The sequence below is a fragment of the Varanus komodoensis genome, unplaced genomic scaffold (genome assembly GCF_004798865.1).
Source record: "Varanus komodoensis strain SLA01 unplaced genomic scaffold, ASM479886v1 scaffold27, whole genome shotgun sequence".
In the NCBI taxonomy this organism is placed as follows: Eukaryota; Metazoa; Chordata; class Lepidosauria; order Squamata; family Varanidae; genus Varanus; species Varanus komodoensis.
Window position 1 is genome coordinate 8,944,902 of NW_025335701.1, and position 19,847 is coordinate 8,964,748.

Sequence of the window (19,847 nt, forward strand, 5' to 3'; positions counted from 1 at the left end):
CCTCAGTTTGCTGACATTGATCTTTTCATCACAGCTTTGTTTCCCTGCGGACGTCTCCTAGGCTTGATGTGAAGGCTTAATTTGGAGATGAAGAGTCTGTGGTCAGTCCAACAGCCAGCACTTGGCATGGCCTTGGTCACCCTGACATCCTGTCTGTCTCTCCTCCGCACGATGACAGAATCAATGAGATGCCAGTGCTTGGGGCCTGGGTGCATCCGGGACGGCTTTTTGCGAGCGGGCAGGCGGAAGGCGGTATTAGTGATGACCAGATCATGCGCTGCACATGCCCGCAGTAGCAGTAGGCCATTGCTGCTACATTTGCCGATTCCATTTTTTCCAAGGACGCCATCCCAGGCAGAGGGATCGGATCCTACTCTTGCGTTGAAATCGCCAAGTAGAATCAGCCTGTCGGTGTGCTTCACAGATGAGAGCAGGGCATCGAGATCTTCATAAAACTTGTCCTTTGCTTCATCCGGATTCGTCATTGTGAGTGCGCAGGCGCTGATCAGTGTGGCTTGCTTTCCTCTCGGTAGTGGGAGTTGCATTCTCATGAGTCGGTTGTTCACACCCTTGGGAGGACTGGTAGGTATGGGGAAAAGATGATTCTTAACCGCAAAGCCAACTCCAGATTCATGATGTTCGGCACTGCTACAGCCACACCAGAAGAAAGTGTAACTGCCTCCTGTTTCTGTGAGCTGACCTTCGTTGGCTAGGCGAGTTTCACACAGGGCCGCAATATCGATGTTAAATCTTGCGAACTCTCTGGCGACCAGGGCTGTTCTTCTTTCTGCTGAGGGGTTGTCTTGAAGCGTGCGTACATTCCATGTGCCAATAGTTGCATTTGCGTTTTGTTTGCAGTTTTGTTCTTCGACCACATAAGATGGGATCCCCTCCAGCTGGCCAGGGTTCTGTGAAGCAAACAATGTTTAGGGCACCTTTTCTAGCCCCTTCCTCTTGCTCCGGAGGTGAGCAGTGCGGTCCTAAAGAGGGCTGCTCAGTCACTCAGGCAGATGCCCAATCCAGCTGTTGCTTTGGTCAGCAAGAAGACGACCATTAGACCTGAGCCGCCTGTGTGCAGGTCCGCGGCTACAGCTGCCAGTGTATCCACACCTGCTGCTTTGTCGCTCGCCCATCGCCACAGGACTTTGAGGTCTACTAGAACTGAGGATGTCAAGACTTGTGCGTGGGATGGATTAAAGTAAGGGGGAGGTGCGCACAGTCAGCCTCACTCTCTCTTCCCAGAATCCATCTTGCTCCAGTGGCAGGACAAGAGTCGAGATGGTTGGAGATGGGCTGGGTGCAGTGGTTGACCAGGGTGTCTGCATGCCTTGCCATGCTCTTCGCGTACCACAACGCTGGCAGAAACCGCCTTCATGACCGTTGGTCCTATTCTAGCAGGTCTCATCTGCTCAATCCGCCAGAGTCTGTCTTCACATGTTCGGGACAGACAAGTCCCTACCTCACTGAAGGTCTTGACCCAACGTCTACCCTCCACCTGGTTTGGCCAGCCGGCCGAAGCTGTTGCCCGGGGAGTGGCCGCTGCGCATGCTACAGCTACTGGGAGCCACAGGTCAGAGCTGGGTGACAAGTGGGACCAAAGGTGGACAAGCTGCCCTAAGAGGACACGACATGTCCCTACACCAGAGATGCTGCCCCTCCCTGATCACCTCATACACCCTACCCGCCCAATATATATTTGCTGAATGCTGGCTCTCAGAAAGGCTTTCTAAAAATACAGCTGAAAAATGCAAATGCTGTTTTATAACTTCTTCTGTGGCTGAGGTCTAACACATCTCTCAGTTAAATCTTATCATGACGCTTCTGTCTGAGCAGAGGAATTTTAAAAAGAGCTTCGGAATGCCAGCGCAGAATGTCAGGTGCAATGGAGAACCTTCTGCATGATACCTGTCCCTCTAGTTTCCAGAAGGGGAAAATGCAGAACGTGCTCCGACCACGTCTGTCCCCATTTCCCATTTTCACAAATGTCTTTCTCAAGGAATGAACTTTGGGCTGATGGCTTCCAGCACTCGCCCCAACATTTTAACAGGTTTAGACATCCATGGGGTCTCTTGTCAATCCCAAACTCCCGCTGAAAAAGGGGTTTTGCGCCTCCTTTAACTTTCTGACCTTTGCACAAACTGCTGATTAGAAAAATAAGGTTTTTGAGGGTTCTATGAGAAATTTGTTCCAACCAGAATTTATGCATTTCCTGCTTCTAGGGCTTGAACACAATCTCTGGTTGAACTCAGAACCTTTCTAAGATTTCAGTTGAACACACACTGCAAAGAAATTAAAAGTATCCCAAAGTGTGTGCATTTGAAATGTGCACATTTGAAATGCATATATTTTAAAGATGCTCATAATATGCTTGAATCAGTGGGAGAAAATGGGACATGCAACAGCTTGGTATGTTTGCAAAAAATGCATGGATTTTCTTGCAAAATGGTGGAGGGAAAGTTGGACAGGGGTCAGAATGAGCTTCAACTGGAAGTCAGAGAACTTCGACAAGCTTGAATTTTTCGGATTTGCATTCCCCAAGTCTGGTGCATTTTAGCTAGCCAGGATTTGGAGAAATTCAGGGCCACTTCTGATTGATTCCTGTTGGATGGCTTCCAGAGTCATGTTTTTTTTTTTACTTGCATTTGGGTTCAGGGAGAATTCGGGGCCCTCTTTTGGAGCAAACACTGACCTTGAGTCATCAGCTATGACACTGTGTGTACCTTTCCTTACTGGAAGACTTGTACGGAAATGAAGGCAGGGCTACGTAAATATTTTAACTTCACTCTATGTCAAAATGTCTACACCATCATATTCCTCAAGTCGGAAGGTTGCATGTGGGTGTACTATCGTGGAAATACAATTAAGAAAGAAAAGCGAGACGGCACGCAAATAAATCAGCAAGAGAGAGCAAACATTCCTAGATGAAGGCGATCCAGGCCCTGACCATCTGGCCAGCACTGGTGACAGGCGCGCCCCTGCTGCATGCAGGAGACCTTTGGCATGGAAAGCCGAGTTTCTGCCACTCGGCCACAGTTCCTCCCAATGATAAGGGCAGATGAGGAGAAGGACAGTCTCGCTGGGGGTGGGAAGGAGCGCTTCTCTTGGCATGCATTCTCAAGGCCACCTGGCTGGTCTTCAGAGGAGGAAGAAGAGCAAGAGGGGCCTCCGGATGCGGCTCAGTTCCAGATGTTGAAGCAGAGATGTCTATCTCCAAGCCAAGCTCCCCAGGGGTGCAGGCAGCCTCAGAGAATAAGCATACTGGGAGGGAGCTTGGAACAGGAGACTCCCAGAGACAGCCCAAGCCCCAGACCCATGAGGCAAGGTTGGCAGAGAAGGGTGGCCCAATTAGAGGATCGCCATACAGCGAGGGGGCGTGTTCCCTTTCAGAAGGCCACCCTTGAAGGGACAGAGCCCAGGCATGCGCAGAAGGAAAGTTCTTGGAAGTGAATACCAGATCGGCTTCAAAGAACCACTCTGTGCATGGTCTGAGAGTCATTCTGGGTTGTCGTGCTTCCGGAATATGCTTAGTCAATAAAGGATGTTAAGATGCCGGCCACTGGCTAGCAAAAGCAGCAACCTCTAGTCCACTGCCAAAAGGAACGTGGTGCAACTCCACTGCGGGGCGGCTTCAACCCAGCGTGCGAGAGAAACATCAACACGCTTGCTGTGCTCTTCATGAGGTCAAGATGGTTTGAACCTTAGCGTAGTTAGACTGCAACAAGCCCCCACAGGTCCCAGAATGAAAGGATCCTGGGAAATGTAGGCTTTCATTTCTGCCTAGGAAGCAATAGGAATCCTAGGAAATAGGATTTTGCTTTTAATGGCTTCCTCAGCTTAGAAGGGCCTTATCATAAAGGAAGGAACCGGATAATCTGATGTTCCCAGCACTAAGGATTTTTGTATGGTGTCTTCTGCTGTGGTGGAAAGACGGTACTGCAAGTTATCCTGGAAAAGTTCACATCAGAATGAGGATTCAGTGCTTCACCTTCTGGGACTTTCTCTACTCAGTCGCATTAGATCTGACCTTCTAGCTGGGATCGCAGGGTTCCCACTGCACTGGGGGAGTGAGGTGAGGTTGGGATCCGCTCTTGCCAGACTGCTCTCCCGTGTCAGGCCCTGGCCATAATGTGAGCCCAGCTGAACCTGAATCCATGAATACGTGGAAATGACAGCAGTTTAGTGCAATTCTTTGTCCCATATTTGCAAACTGCACAATTCTTCGCACCAAGTATAAAAAGTCCATGAATCATGTGTGTGGAAGTGGAGCGCCACTGAAACTCACTTTCTGCCAGATGCCTAGATGAACACTTAACCCAGGGTGGACTTAAGGAAGAGAGAAGCAGGCCTGGAATCTGGGGGGTTGAGGAAAGCTGTGAATCCCTACCTCAAACTGGATTCTTCACACACACCCAGCTGGCACGATCCCTAGTCTCCAAAGAAAATCAGAGCAAACTCTGTTAGTATGCTGAAGGAACCGAGCATTCACGCTGTACTGTATCCATCTTCCTCTTTTTAATCTTCCCCTTCCAAGTTATTTGCCATTTTTAATGTGACATCGGCTTGTACAATGACCATGTGGTGGAAATAGGAAAGCTTCTGAGGATGTGAACCCAGGAGAGTGGCATTTTAAAACCATTTAAGCTTGGCCTGGAATTACTCACAGCAACATCAGGAAAGATGGTTTTGCATGTCGTGAAAGGGCAAGGTAGAACTGGTGCTGCTTTTGTTTCTTGTGCTTCAATGCACCCCTCCCCTCCCCCACACCCATGATGGTTTCTTACAACTTGGTTTCCTGCCCTGGAAATACAAATGTGTGTTGAAGGCACACATAAATTTATGGAAGACATAAATGAGCTACTCACCCCTTACTTCTTTTGATGCACACAACAGAAAAACAGGACTTTTTCCCAGTTCCAGAACTGTGAGGGGGACATGCCAACCGATCCAGTTTTACATCGTGTGTGCGAATGCAGGTGGAAATTTTGCTGGCTTTTACAAGGGCCTGCTAAGAGACAGGGAATTCCTTGCCACCCGCTGTATGGATCCAACTGCTGCAAGAGGGCAACATTTGTGCAACTGGTGCTAAGCAACGCGAGGGAATGAATATGCCTGGGGGTCCTTGAAACTAACACCAATGGACCTTTTTTCAAGCCCTACCTGTGGGAGGGGGAAGGAAGCCGGGTGGAAAATTTAAACCTCAGCTGCTTACGCACAGTGGTGTGGATCTGGATCGGGACCTCACACACTTTCTGGAAGTAGGAAAAAGGGAGAGGACTGATAGCAGGCTCTCCGTCCAGTCAATGCGAAGCTTCGTTCTCCGGAACATTCAGGGGCATCACCAAGTTCATGTATGGGCTGCTTTCATCCCCGTGTGAGCAGTTTCCCCTCTCCTGCTAGAATGTGCCCTATGATATGATGCACGAACACCTATTTCATGTATACAATGTTCTGGCTCACGGCAGCAGGAGAATTCTTACATTTTGCTTCCCCTTCCCTCCCCACTGCGTCTGTGCACGCATGTGTGTGCACGTGTTTTGGTGATTTATACGCAAACAATACACAATGTAGAGTTGCGAAGCTGCAACGTTTCAGGAGAAAAGGTGCACGGGCTGGGTTGCTCTGAGGGCTCCAATCCAGAATAAGATTTCTGGCATTCTCGAGTCTTTATTCAATCATGTTTGTTGTGATTTTATGCTCTTCTTTTCTTATGCTATTTTAATTGTATTATTTTAGCCATGTTACTTATCTTTTTTATTGTAACGGCTGCCCAGAGACCATGATGCTAACGGGCAGCTTTCAGGCAAATCCAGTAAATAAATACAAGTGTCTGATGGCACAGGAAGAACGATGATCGTATTGGCTCATCGTTGTCCTCCTGCAAAGCTCCCCACTTGGGTGGGGGGGGGTGCTCAGCCTCCTCCTCTGTGGGGCAGTCCCTCTCCTCTCAGGTATCTGGCACTCACCCCCTTTTGTGGTACAGGCCTGGCAGGAAATGGCTATCACCCCCTGCTGGAGGCCATGGTTCTTCCTCCTTGGAGGGCATGACAGATGCTGCGTGGAGCAGAGGGAAACACTGCGACAGGAGGGTACTTTGGTTAGGAGGCGTTAGTGCTGCCCACAGAGAAGAGTGTCCTTAGGCATCCGACCAGAGGAGCGGTCCTCGAGGCGGACTTCCCCTGGCGGGGGGCAGAGCTCAGAGGTGGCCATCTGCGCGTGGCTTTCCAGACTCCAATTCAGGGCATCGGGTGCAAGAAGCAGCCCTGCACTCAAGTGGAATCTCTGCATGTTGTACCCCCTCCTCAAAGGCTGTGGGGCTCGTGCGCAAAGCATGGGGCAGAGAGCGAGGGGCGTGGCCAGCCCTGTGACACTTCTCCCCGCCGGCTCCGAGAACAGCTGCGATCAACCTTCTCCGCAAACCAACTCGAAGACCTAAGTGGCTGGCGTACGGAATCAAATTCTGGAAAAGGAAATGAAACCAAATGAGTGCACGGGAAGTCTCCGTGCATTTCCTCCTCGTCGTGAGACCAGAATCAAACTGTCACTTGCACATAAGAGAGGCATTTTGTTCTCCCTTGACAAGCTTAAATCGACTCAGGGAGTTTCAGTGAGACTCACCTGAATTTCTGTGAATCCAGTGGGTGCTTTGATCCTGTTAAAAAATAGGCTTAAAAGGGCTGAGAGGCAATTGGTGAGTTACAGCTGAGTGGCAATTCGATGCCATTTGTATGTTCTGGCAAAGTTCAGAAGTCTGGGCATATATATAAATATATGAGATAATGTTCTGGCTGCAAACAGTAAACTAAAGGTGCTGTCCCTACGCAAGAAGCAAACAGGGTTGCTAGGAAACTGAGGACGAAGGCTGCAAAGCTGATTCCTCAATTAGATGAAAGCACTGATGCTGTTTTTCAAGCAGGAAAATTCAGGAAATTTCTTCCGAAGAAAGCTGAGCCCGGTGCACTCATCATCCCCTCACTGGTAGGAACTGGAGAAAAGGTTAGCAATTCAGGAAGCTGTCCAGGTACCCGGAAGGTTTGGCGTATTTATTGGCACGATGAGAGAGAGCTGGACCAACATGGTGAAAAATGGGGAGCAAAAGGGTGCAGTGAGGATGGCTTTGCTCAACGTGGCGCCTTCCAGATGCGAGGGACTACAAACCCCACTGACTTTGCTGGCCAAGGATGATGCAGGTTGTAGTCTGAGCCAGCTGGCGGGCGCTAGGCCGAAGAGGCCATAGTAGGGACAGAAACAGCACTCCTTCACACTCTGCCACTGGAGGCCCAGCTAGCTTCATCTCTATCAATGCGGGGACAGGGAAGTACAGGAAATTTCATTCGGGCCGGGCTTTTATTTTATTTTATTTTATTTTATTTTATTTTATTTTATTTTATTTTATTTTATTTAGGCTTGCACTGTCCTGTGTGCAGATTTGGTCTGGATTTGATTTTAAATGAAACAGGGTGATTCCTTATTCATACTTCTTTCTAACTGATGTGTTCCCATGGATGCACTAATTAAGGGGCAGTCACTCAGTCTTCTGTTATGAACTGCAATCACTCTTTGGCATGGCACCAGCTTTGCCTGCAGCGCCCAGCCCCAGGCTGAATTCCTGGCATATCCAGTGACAAGATCCTGGGTTGCAGAAAAAGTCCCGGAAGAGTCCGAGGCCGCCTCGGGGCAGCAGGATCAGGTGCTTCCGAGCCAAGGTCTGAGCCAGAGCTGGTGGACCTCCATTCAAGGCCAGGAGCATGGAGGAAGTCAGCCAGCAGGGTCAAAGGCAAGGCTAGACACACTTGGCCACCTCCAGGGTCTCACCACCGGGAAGAGCCCCTTGGCTGCTCTTGGACCCCGGGTGTTCACCAACTCCCATTCTGATGCAGAAAAAAGCCAGTGGTGGTGAAGGGAAGATGCTTCCGCCACTGCTGTGGACAAGCTCTCGGACTCTCTGCCAGCCAAGCAGTTGAGGGGCAGCCAGGACGGCAAAGAGGATGACAAACAAGAAGCCAAGGGCTGCACAAAGGTCTCTCACTTGGGGGGGGGGTTATTTATTTATCTCATTTTTATAGCGCTCAGTCGTTGAGGCCCTCTGAGTGGTTAACAAAAGCTAAGAAAAAGTTTACAACTCACACACCCACACGCAAGCGAAAAGTGACTCAGAGCAACCAAGCGACGATCGCAATTGCAATTGAATCAGCATGCAGGTGTAGCAGCAGGACAGAATCACATGCAACGTTCTGGAAAATGACGTTTGGAAATTCAATAAGAATAAGAAGTTCTTCGCCGGGTGCTGCAAAGAACGCCATGCAGGTGCCACGTGGACCTCCTTGCAAAGCTCATTTAACCACCAAGGTGCCCGACCGCCCTTTGAGATCTGCGGGAGAGTCCCTTCTCCGGGAACCCTCCATGAAAGAAATTAGGAGAGTAAGTACCCGGAGGAGGGCTTTCTCTGCGGTGGCGCCCAACCTATGGAATTCACTCCCCAAAGAGGTCTGTCTGGCACCGTCGTTACTGGTTTTTCGGCGCCAGGTAAAGACCTTTTTATTTAAACATCATTTCAATTGTTAAAACATATGATCTGGCCTGGGCAACTTCTTCTTCCTTCTCTTTCTCCTCCTATATTTTTATTTTATACTGATAATTTTAATTTTGTATTTGTAAATCAATGTATTTTTTTGTATTTTTATATTTAATGGTAATTTATTATGTACTATTGTATTTCAATGTATTTTATCATGTTGTAAGCCGCCCCGAGGTTTCGGCAAGGGGCGGCATAGAAATGTTATAATAATAAAAAATAATAATAATAACCGAAAAGGCCCTCTACCAATAACAAGCTGCCTCACTTCCTTTGAAAGAGGCTCCCAAAGAAGTACCTGCAAACATGACTTCAGGGTCCAGATATGTACTATTTATTTATTTATTCGATTTCTATCTCACCCATTTGACAAAATGGCTCTCTAATACAATCTAATAAATTTAATAAAAATCTAAATAATAATACACGGCATTCCATAATGCGGGTTGGGGAAATCAGTGTACTTTCGGTCCATGTTAGTTTTACATGTGTTCACACCTAAGTCCTTCTACCTTTCTGGTTAGTCTGCAATGAAAAAACACCACTCAAATTCACATTTCGCTAAGTGTTGAAATATGCCCTTTTACATACAATTTCCCTCCAAGTATGCATATCAGACCTATTTTGATTTTTTGAGCCAAAACACGTGCCAGGAGATTTGGGAAACACGAAAATAACAATATTCCAATTCTCATAGTCATCTGGAATGCATTTCTCATTTTCATTTCATGTCAGTTGACATCTCTATCCCATCCCACAGCTTTTAGACTCTCTGGGCGGTATGTGCATACCATTTTGAAATGCATAATAAAACAGTACACTAAAATCCAAAACAAATAATACATAATACAATGAGTCAAAAGGAAAAATACAGCAATATTAAGGAAGAATATAAAATATGAAATGATATCTAATAACAACAATAGCAGGCAATGGTGAAGGCAAGCAAGTGTAGGTGTCTAGATCAGGCCAGGAGACGCTGGACTTGGGCACAACGGACTTCCTCAGGTAGCCCCCTCAGAACGGCCACAACTGCTGAGCCCATTGTGGGAATTCCTCCCTTTCCACTTCCAAAGTGTTTTCAGCCAATAATTACTGATCCAAGGAAAAAACACATCCTTGGCTTATGTTTGCCACTGGTCACCTTTCCTTTTGTTGGGCTTACCTGACGAGTGAGGGGCATTTTTGTTGCCCTCCTTAGAAAGGGTCCAGCGGAGGGCAGCGGAAATGACCCAAGGTCTGGAAACACAGCCCTGTGAGGAGAGACTGAGGGAGCTGGGCATGTTTAGCCTTGAGAAGAGAAGGCTGAAGGGGGACATGAGATCCCTCTAGAAGTCCCTCAAAGAGGAAGGTCAAGATCTGTCATGCCTGATGCCCTGACAGAGGCAGCACTTCGCGAGGAGGATTTATGCTTGAGACTCTGTAGCCAAATGTCTCTCCCACAGCCTGGCTTGGGAATGGCCGAACAGATAGCCATACCTCGCCCTGACCCTTTACCCATTGAGCAAACAGCCGAACCTATGTCAGACCAAGGGAGCTCTGAGAGAAAAGAGAAAATCATCAAAATCACTGGAAATCTATGGTGTGTTTCCTACTTACTTGGTGGCGTCCCTTCTCCCTCTTGGACAACAGTAAGCGCAGTAACAGAATTTACCCAGCTGGCTTCAACATGGCAAAGGGAACCTCAGCCTTCCCAACCTTCCAGATGGTTTGGACTACAGCTCCCAGCTTTCCTGACCATTGGCCATGCCCCTGGGACTGAGGAGATCTGAAGCCTAAAGCCTCTAGGGAGAAGTGGTCTGGGGAAGGCTGCAACATCTGGACACTCAGCAGCTGGCATGACTTGCAGCCGTGTGGCAAGAGGCTACCCCACCCCCGGCGTCACTTCCTTAAAACACTGGATTGGCTACTGCTGGACTACCCGGATTGGCCTCAGTGGCCACCGACCATGCAGAAGTAGCCTTAGTGCACCTCTTAAGTCTCGGTCTGTAGGCATTTAGGGCCAAGGGGACCCCGGGGGAAATGTCAGCCGCGGCAGCCTGCAGACAGGTTCCTTTAGCAATGACCGTCCAGTGGGTTCATTAAGCATTAATGCGTTGCTGCGTGGCTTGCTATTATTTATAAGCCTGCCATGTTCCTTTATCATTATACATTTTGATGAAATATGAACGAGACAAGGAGGCCTCCAACGCCAAAAGCATCCCAAGCCCACGAGTGAGCCTAACGGGATGTGCCAATGTGTCTCAGAAGAGCACATTATGCACTTTAATTTGCAAACTGATGCACATCTCAGTCTCCTCCAAGCCCCATATCTCCCCCACGGCTCAGGCCTTGCTCTTCACACACTCACGCACTTCACGCTTGGCCAGATAACGCCTCCCGTTTGTGGTACAGTCATAACAAAGGTTTAGAATGTTACTGAGACGATTAGCTTGGCTTCCTGAAAGGAAGTCTCTGCCTGTCTCTGTCTCCCTCCTTCTCTCAGTGTGCATACCATATCCTGAGGGTACCTCAGCTACCATTCCTGTGTCCCTCTTTTAATTGCTCTGTTCTCACGTGCTGTGACGAAGCCATAACTTCAACGGGATACTTGAGTTGGTACAGAATAGAGCAGCTAACCAGGTAAACCAGTCCTTCACCATCTTCACTGGTTGCTGATTGAAGCCTGACTCCAATTTAAGGTGGAACCACTGGTGCAGAAATCCCTAAATGGTTTCGGCCAAACTATCTGAAATAAGGTCTCCTTCCATATATACCCGAGCAAACCCTAAGATCATCTGAGGATGTCCTTCTCCAGGAAACCTCTTTGAAAGAAGCTAGAAGAGTGGCTACTCAGAGGAGGACCTTCTTGGTGGCAGCACCCTGACAGTGCAATCAGCTTCCTAGACAGGCGCACCTGGAACCCAATTCTTTTTCATTTTGACACCAGGCCAAGACCTTTTTATGTGCCCAGCATTTTAATAGTTAGAATGCTTTTACTGTACAGTTCAATATAGGTTGTATATTGTGATTCAAGTGCTGCTGTGGTTTTAATTTGTTCTCAGAAAACGCAGCAGACACAGAGTCCCCTGCACTCTCCTCCCAGGTGAGCCAGTTTGGCCTTACCAGGGGCAGCAGAAGGTCTCGGAGCAGCACTGGGTTATGGAAACAGAAGGAAGCTGGGGCTGCAGCTCCGTGATAGGAGCACCCCAGTTTGATCCCAGGGATCTCCAGATTGGGCTGAGAAAGAATTCTGCCCGGAACACTGGACAGCCCCTGCTGTTGGCATCTCTGGGTTAGATGAACCAATTGCCCGACCCAGGGTAAGGCAGTTTTCTCTGTTCTTCCAAGACCGACTTTCAAAAAAATCATTTTCTGCATTGGAAGGGTTAAAGAACAGACACATTGTGCTGCCTTCCTCTTTCGCATTTGCATCTCTATTTACACTTTATTAAACTGAAAGTGGGGTGGGGGAGTGCTGGCAACTGGGATAAAATATCTGTACTACTCAGCCCGAGCCAAGCGACTGGCAGCAGTATTTTTAGGGCACTGAATTATTCAGAAAGCTGTGCAGATTTTGGGTAGCTTCCTTCAGTGGCAGCAGAACAAGCCCTCCTTCTCTTTGTTCATGCCCTGAGACAATTTGAAGAAATACAGAGCCAGATATTTCCCACTGGGCAGCAGGGATGAACTGACTGCTCCCTGCCAACCAGGAAATGGAATCTCTTTTCTGCCCCCCTCCCTTAAATAGACACAATTCTTACTTGTTAGAATCATTATGCTGCATCATGAAAACATTGTGCAGATGGATGTCCTAGCAAAGGAAAGAGGGGGGGGTGCTTTCTTTAAATGCGAGCCACATAACTTCTCAGCCACCCTTCTGTGATAGAACAATGCAAACATACCTTACAAGAATGTGGTTCGGATAACACGTAGGAAGGGGTGAGGATTTTGTTCAGTTTGGTTTTTTGGTAATGGCATGCTTCATGAATGGGAGTTAGATAAACCAAGATCTTAAAAGTGTGAGTGTGGGATAATGAACAACTGAAGACCCAGCCTGGCCCAGGAATCTGTCAAGATGAGCAAGGCTTTCAGGTTCACTCTTTCCCACTTCAGGCTTTTAAAATATCAAGCTCTATTTCTCCTAACTATGAACTAATTTGTGAATGTTGGAGCATTCTGATAAAAAAGGAGCTGGAATGAATGGATCCAGTACCTGTTCCAGCCAATAGGTGAGGTTTTTACCAGCTTTAAGGTGCTGGAAACAGAAGTATGTTACACAATGAGAAGATTTTCTATCTTTCTCAATTGCCTTCATGCACTGAACAGCAGAGTCTGGAGTGCAAAACCCCACGGAATCATGGGAGATGTAGTTCTCATGAGCTCGGCTTCACCTGGGACTTTGCCAAAGCCTTCAGATTGGCTCAGAGGAACAAGCTGAGAACTTCGAATACTTTCCCTGCCATATAAGCTCTCTAAGATCATTTCTCAGTTTTTCAGAGGCAAACCTGGGCAAATTCATTCTTCCTTATGTGGGCTGGTGCTCTCCAAACCTGTGAGGAGCCCGATGGAAGCGCTTTAAGGACCACATGGCCTGCCCTGTGCTATTCTGCAGATTCTTCTCTTGCATACAGAGCAGCAAGGAGAGGCCTTCAAGTGGAAGGTCTTCAAGTGGAAGGATGCAGAGGAAGTCAGAGACTCTTAACCATTTATTTGCCAGCTGCTTGCCCACTTCACCTGAAAGAGCAATCCCACCACATCTTGGGCCTCAGATACTTCAATTTCTCAGATTGAAGGTCCAAGAAAGAACTCCAGCCTCTGAATTGTGCTCCCCTTTCCCTTCCTCACAGGTGACATGAAAACTACCAGCTACTTCTCCAAGGTTGGCAGGAACTGGGAGTCAAAGGATGTCCTGCAGCACCCCACCTGCTCGGTCAGAGATGCTCATCAGCCCCTGCATTCGGGGCCTTAAGCAGTCTCTCGCACCTGTGGGACTGAATCAGAGGGGACAAGCAGGTGACGAGGGGATGAGTGAAACTTGCTTGCACACCTACAGATGCCTGCATTACCTCTCTCCTTGGGCTGAAGTCAACCTCTCTGCTTTGCAAGAGAAAGAAGCCCACCTGGGGGTGGGGTGGGGGAGGAAAGTAAACTCCATGTAGCATAGGGATGCCAGAGAAATCTGCAGAGGTTTCCAAGGAGCGCAGCGTTCTAGTCCTCTGATGCATGAATTGCACAGCTTTTCCTGAATCACGTGGATTCTGGCCAGTTATTTGCATTGTTGTTTTTCTTTTCTGGAATTTTGCACAGATATTTAAAAAACTGAAAATGTGGGCACGCGCGCGTGCACGCACACACACACACACACACACTGCACAGGCTAAAATGTGAAAATCTGCTTTTGGTTTTTTCAGGGGGTTACATCTGCAGGGGAAAGGGATTTGGTTCATCTCTGGAAGTGCAAATTTGGACAACTGCAAATTTGTGCAAGTGCAGACAAGGACAAATTTGGGGAATGGGAAAAAAATCAGATTCCATCAAAGAACGGATGGAAGAATGAAAGGCATTGAACAACCCATGAAATGCGGACCAGAATGGACTCATCAGCATTCATACATCCGTTGCATCTTGTGCACTTTGGCCTTAACAGCAAGAAAGAACGAATTATTATCTCTCAAAGGTCCAGGATCAAAGACCACAGGGATGGCTTTTATGGTTTCCAAAAACAAGGGGAAAGGAACAGTAAGAGAAGTGCATTTTAAATGTATTGCTTCCATTTGAATCCAACCCTGATTCTTTCTTCAAAAAAGCTTTTAGGGACCCAGTAAAAAGCTGGAGGGAGTGCTGGAGCCTCAGGATGAGCAAGTTTATTATTTATCAAACAGCTTGTGAAATATAGGAGTCATTCCTTTTGGCCGAGAAGTGGTTCTAAGTGCTGATGAAGTTGGGGCTAATCTAATGTTGTCCAAACCATCAGGGACAGCCAAGCTTCTTTCTGAAGTCCCCTGAAGCCAGAAGCTTCTCTGAGAGCATATAGTGCCAACTCTTTGCTTGCTTTCCCACCTATTCTTATTTTTAAAAATAATTTCTTTCCTGAGGTTTCAAGAAAAAGATATCTGGCAAGTACAGTAAAAAGAATGAGCTTTGCAAGAGGTGAGTTGCAAGATCAGAGTTCCCTGCAAAAATTTAAGGGCTCCGTGAACTAATTAACTTATCGTTTGCATTCCCTAAGCACAATTCATGGAACCCGCTAAAGCACAACAAGTACTTTTCCCTCATTCTCTACTGGAAGGATATCCTAATTTTCTTTGGCACTGTAATCATGCCTTCCACAGCAACACGACAGGCAGAAATACAACAGGTGAGCCAGACAGAAGAAACACCATCCTTTGCACCTACTGCAACTCAATGTACCAGAAATTTATTACTTACTTTTTTGCAACCGGAAATTGCCTGTTTACATCCTGAGCCCACTTTGCTGCCAGTGCTGGTTCAGAAACGGTGAGCAGCCTTTGCAGTTTCTTCCATCCCTTGTTGCAAACCTGCCCTTTGCTGGTTTCATTAGAACGCTTTCTCTGCAAGTACAAAAGCTGCATCCACCTCTATAAAGATCCATCAGCTCTTACTGACAGGAAAGGAAGTAGGAAGCATGTTTCAGGAAGTGGAGGACAAGACTGGAGGATATCTGGGTAGGTGAAAGCTGACAAAATGCATTCAGGTGAAGTAGAATGTGTCTGTGAGTGAGAGACAGACAGAGAGATTCAGATTAACTCTTCCACTTGAACAAAAAAAAAAACTAGCATTAGTTTGACTTGGGATCAGTTTTGACCCCAGAAAAACTGGAGGTCAGACTGCCTCAAGCAAGAAAAATGCTGCCTATGAGAAGCCCCTGCCCCCCCAGTTTTAATCAACATAAGAATGACTATCAGCAAGTACAGTAATTTAATCCCTTCTGATACTGTGTAAAATGAGAAAATGGCATAACAAATACTTGATCACTGGCTTTTGCAATGTGTAATAATAATGTAGCCTATTAATTAGCTAAGAACCTCAGGTTTAAAAAGAGACCAAGATTATCTGTATGGCTACTTCTTTGCTCAGGTGTATTGCATGGTGCATGTTTTCTTGTGATTGTCCTTTTTTCCCTCCTAAAAGTGTAGAGGTCTTTTTTCTAGCAGGGCCTTTGTCCCCAAACAACAGGAACTGTTGCATTAAAAATCAAGCCCATACCTTTCTGGACTAGCAGTGGCTGGCAGGGTCCATTCCAGTATCACTGGAGTGGTATATTCACTCTGGCTCACAGTCTGAGCTTTTAAGGAGTTTTCCATGTCCCTGGATCTACTTTGGGGATTGGATCCCAACCCTTTAAAGTTCAGACCCAAACCCAGAATGGATGATCTACCCCACCGCCTTGGAGGGAACCAGCTGCCCCTTGCAATTGTTAAAATCACAGAGAATGTTCCAACCATGCTGCAGGGAAACTTGGGCCTTCTCAGAAACCTTATCAACTGGGGGAAGGAAAAGTAATTGTGAGTAAGCCCAGGCTCTTATTCTGGGCTGGTTCAGAGAGGCTGAGCTGGTTCTCGACCAGGGATGAAACCGAAGGAGGCAGTGAGCTAAGTGGTTGGAGGGATTGTACTTTACTGGCTGTTAAAAAAGAGGAGGACATGCTTCAAGTGAGATGACAGAGGACACAGAGTTGAATATGAGTAGAGGCAGACATGGGAAATAATTACTATAATTTAGAGACTGGTAACAAGCAGCCCTTACCATGACATGATGCTAAAAAGCAAACCAGAAAATCATGCTCTGTATCAGAGACAGAACATGGAAATGCACCAATTTAGCTTGCAAACAAGCAAAATATCTCCACCTCAGGACCATTGAAAAGTATGGAGCAGTTTGGAGCTGCCAGTGAGCTGCAGGTGGTGTTTTGATTTTATCTCCCACATCTGGGCATGGCCTGCTGGGGAAAGGGATGGGGGAAGTGCCCCCGGACCTCCCTCCGTTGCCCACCCATGGCTTAAATAGAAATCCATCTTACCATGGTGAGGAAGACTCTGGTGATGTGGCATCATGCCAGCTCAGACTGCGTTCAAGGAGCAATTGATCGGCCCCTCAAGGCCCCACCCTGTTCTTCCTCTTTCTGTCTCTTTTTCTCGAAATCAGAGCTAGACCACCGTTCCTTCAAACAGAGGATCATCATCTGGCAGCCATTCCAACAGAGGACTCTCCCTGTAAAGAAAGACGCTGGCCACCTTAACCTTTACCCGCACGAAGCCTCTGGAGTGCTAAGATCATTGCTGGAAGCGATTGCCCAACTTCCCCTCATCTGAGGTGAGATGGATGGGGAAAGGGAGAAAGCTCTTCTCCGCCGGGTTATTCTTGCTGTGGAGAGCTGCTCTTTTTGGCTTATTTTTTAATGTTGCTTGCGTTTTGAAAATTCCACCTCTCTGAAATCAGTGGACTGAACAAAAGAGAAGCATGGATGAAAAGAGACATGAGTAGGCTGCCTGAAGTAAATCCCATTGAGATCAGCAGAACATCTGGGTAAGCGTGAAGCAGGATCCAGTGGGGCGCTTCTGTCCCTGCTGCTTCTCTCTCCACCCCACTGCTTCTGCTGCCCAGGCAGCCCTGCCACTTGTGCGATGGCAATTCAGCATTCCCCAGGCAATCCAAAATGGGAAGAAATGCCCATCTGAGGAAGGAGGGGGGCTGGGAAGCTCATGTGTGGAAGCTCCACCAACCTGCTTCGTTCCTGAAACAAGCATTTCCACTTACGTCACATCTTTTTCTAGGAAACTCTCAGTCTTCCTAGGCTAAACAGTGGGTCTCCATTGCACAACAGGATAGCCAGGGGTCAATGCTTGCAAGAGCGAATTGGCAGGGGAGAACATCCTGTTGGATCATGGCCATGGATAGGCTCATCATAGAACTGTAGAGCTGGAAAGGGTCAGGAAGGCCATCAGGTCCAACCCCCTGCTGTCGCAGGTCACCGGTTTACACCCTCCCACTCAGAGGGCTGTCCAGTTTCTTTCTGGTCTCCAGTGTGGGAGCGCCACCACCTCTCCAGGCAGCTGGTTCCACTGTCATACTGCTCTGACAGTGAGGAAACTTCCTTATAAATAGCCTGAATCTGGGTTGTCACAACTTGAGTTGATTATTCCGTGTCCTACACTCTGGCATCAGCAAGAGAGCTTGACCTTCCTTTTTGTGACAGCCTTTGAGGTACCAATAGAGGGATATCATGTCCCCTCTCCGTCTTCCCTTCTCAAGGTTGAACGTGCCCAGTTCTCTCAGTTTCCCCTCACAGGGCAGTGTTTCCGAACCCTGGATCATTTCTGTTGCCCTCCTCTGTCCCCTTTCCAAGTTTTCTGCATCTTTCTTAAGATGCATCTTTCTCTGCGTCTTGGTGCCCAGAGCTGGACACAGTATTCCAGATGAGGTCTGACTAATGAGGAGCATGGGTAAATTACTACCTCTCGTGATTGGAAGTAATGCTTCCGTTAATGCATCCCAAAATAGCATTTGCCCTTTTTGCAGCTGCATCACATTTTTTGTTCATATTTAGCCTGTTCTCCACAATAGCTCCTAGGTCTTTTTCTTTGTCAGTTCTGTTGAGCCAAGCATTCCCCATCTTGTATCGATGTATTTGGTTTCCTTGTCGTAGGTGGAAAACACGACATTTGTCCCTATTGCATCTCATTCTGTTGCTTTCAGCCCAGCTCAAGATCACTCTGCATCTTCATTCAGTTTTCTAGGGTGCTCACTATTCCATCCAGTTTTGTATTGTTTACAAAACTGATGATTGTTCCGTGTACTTCCTCATCCAGATCATTAATAAAAATGCTGAAGAGAACTGGGCCCAGGACTGAACCCTGTAGCACCCCACTAGTTACCCCCATCCAGTTTGAGAAGGTGCCATTGGTGAGCAGCCTTTGTGTCCGATTTAGCAGCCAGTTTTGGGTCCACCTAATAGTTGTTCTATCTAGTCCAGTTTTTGCTAATTTTCTTATCAGAATGTTGTGGGGCACTATGTTGAAAGCTGAGGTAGATTACGTTCACATGTCCCCTCTGTCCATTTGGGATGTTATCCAGTCAAAAAATGAGATTAAACTACTCTGACAGGATTTATTCTTGATAAATCCATGTTGGCTTTGATCAATCGCTGCATTTTCTTTGAGCTGCTTGGAGACCGATTTGCTTCAGAATTTTTCCAGGGATTGATATCAGAAAAACTGGTCTGTATTTCCCAGGTTCATCTTTTTTCCACTTTTTGAAGACGTTAGCCCTTCTCCAGTTGTCTGTTACTTCTCCTGTTTTCCAGGATTTATTGATTAGGTTTTGTGTTTAGCATTCTTACAGTCTCTCATTTCTCAACTGATTTCCTAAATTTTTGATCAAGGCAACAGAATTGGAGGGAATCCTTGGAGGACCAGACTGTGAGATCAAAAGGACCGATTAATGTCATCTTGCCCAGTTATCCGCAAGTTCCCTGTTGTATTATACTTGGCTCTCCGTCCAGCTGAGTTTGAAATATCCCAAATTGCAGGGCTTCAAGATCATCCACTCCCCTTGGGGATTGTCTTCCAAAGGCTAACAGAACACCCTGCCATGAAGTTTAAGGTTTAACTTGACACGCCGATGTACAGGAAGCTCCTCCCTCTCTCGCTTTCTAAGCGGCATCATGTTGTTCGCGGCGGCCAGTCCTTTGCTGCCCTAAATAATTTAGGTGATCTCAGCACCTTCAGGCCTCACCTGTCTGATTACAGCTCATAAACTGCAGCTTGATAAATAGCCCTGTTTGCATGACGGAGGCAAAGAAAGAGAGAAGCCGGATAGTCCTGTCCTGGTCGCAAACCCTGAAATGGGGAAATCACTGAAATGGAACAAGGAGACGGATGCAAAGAGCACCCCCAAACATCTGGCAACATTAGAGTGAAAGCTGAATCCCCCAAAAGGGAAGCACACACCTCAGCAAACAAGCTCGGAGAACTCCAGGTTTGACTTCTCCTTGGGGTGTCTCTTAAGATGTGAGCCGTGAGCCTCTCCCATGATTATGGGACAGGTGGGTGTCCACCGCTCTGAGCCAAGAAGATGCAACATGGACAAGTGACCAGAATGGGAGCAGTTTCGTACCATGGTCAGCACAGAATGCCCCAGCCCCAGAAGGGGATCGTTTCAGGACCATGGACAGCGCTGCCGCAGTGCCTGGCCAGGAATGGGATCTTGGCGTTATGGTGGACAGCCGACGGAAAGGTTGCTGTAGCGTGTGCCTGCTGGGAAAAGGGCAATT

General features: G+C 47.4%; 1 long non-coding RNA gene across 1 annotated transcript; it reads right to left on the reverse strand.

The window, feature by feature from the left end:
• Positions 1–9,928: 9,928 nt before the first annotated feature.
• On the reverse strand, positions 9,929–16,044 carry LOC123025381. The gene is made up of 3 exons (XR_006415113.1): positions 16,034–16,044; positions 11,823–11,827; positions 9,929–10,006 (listed from the first exon to the last, which is right to left on the reverse strand). It is a non-coding gene; the product is annotated as an uncharacterized LOC123025381 (long non-coding RNA).
• Between the last annotated feature and the right edge of the window lie 3,803 nt (positions 16,045–19,847).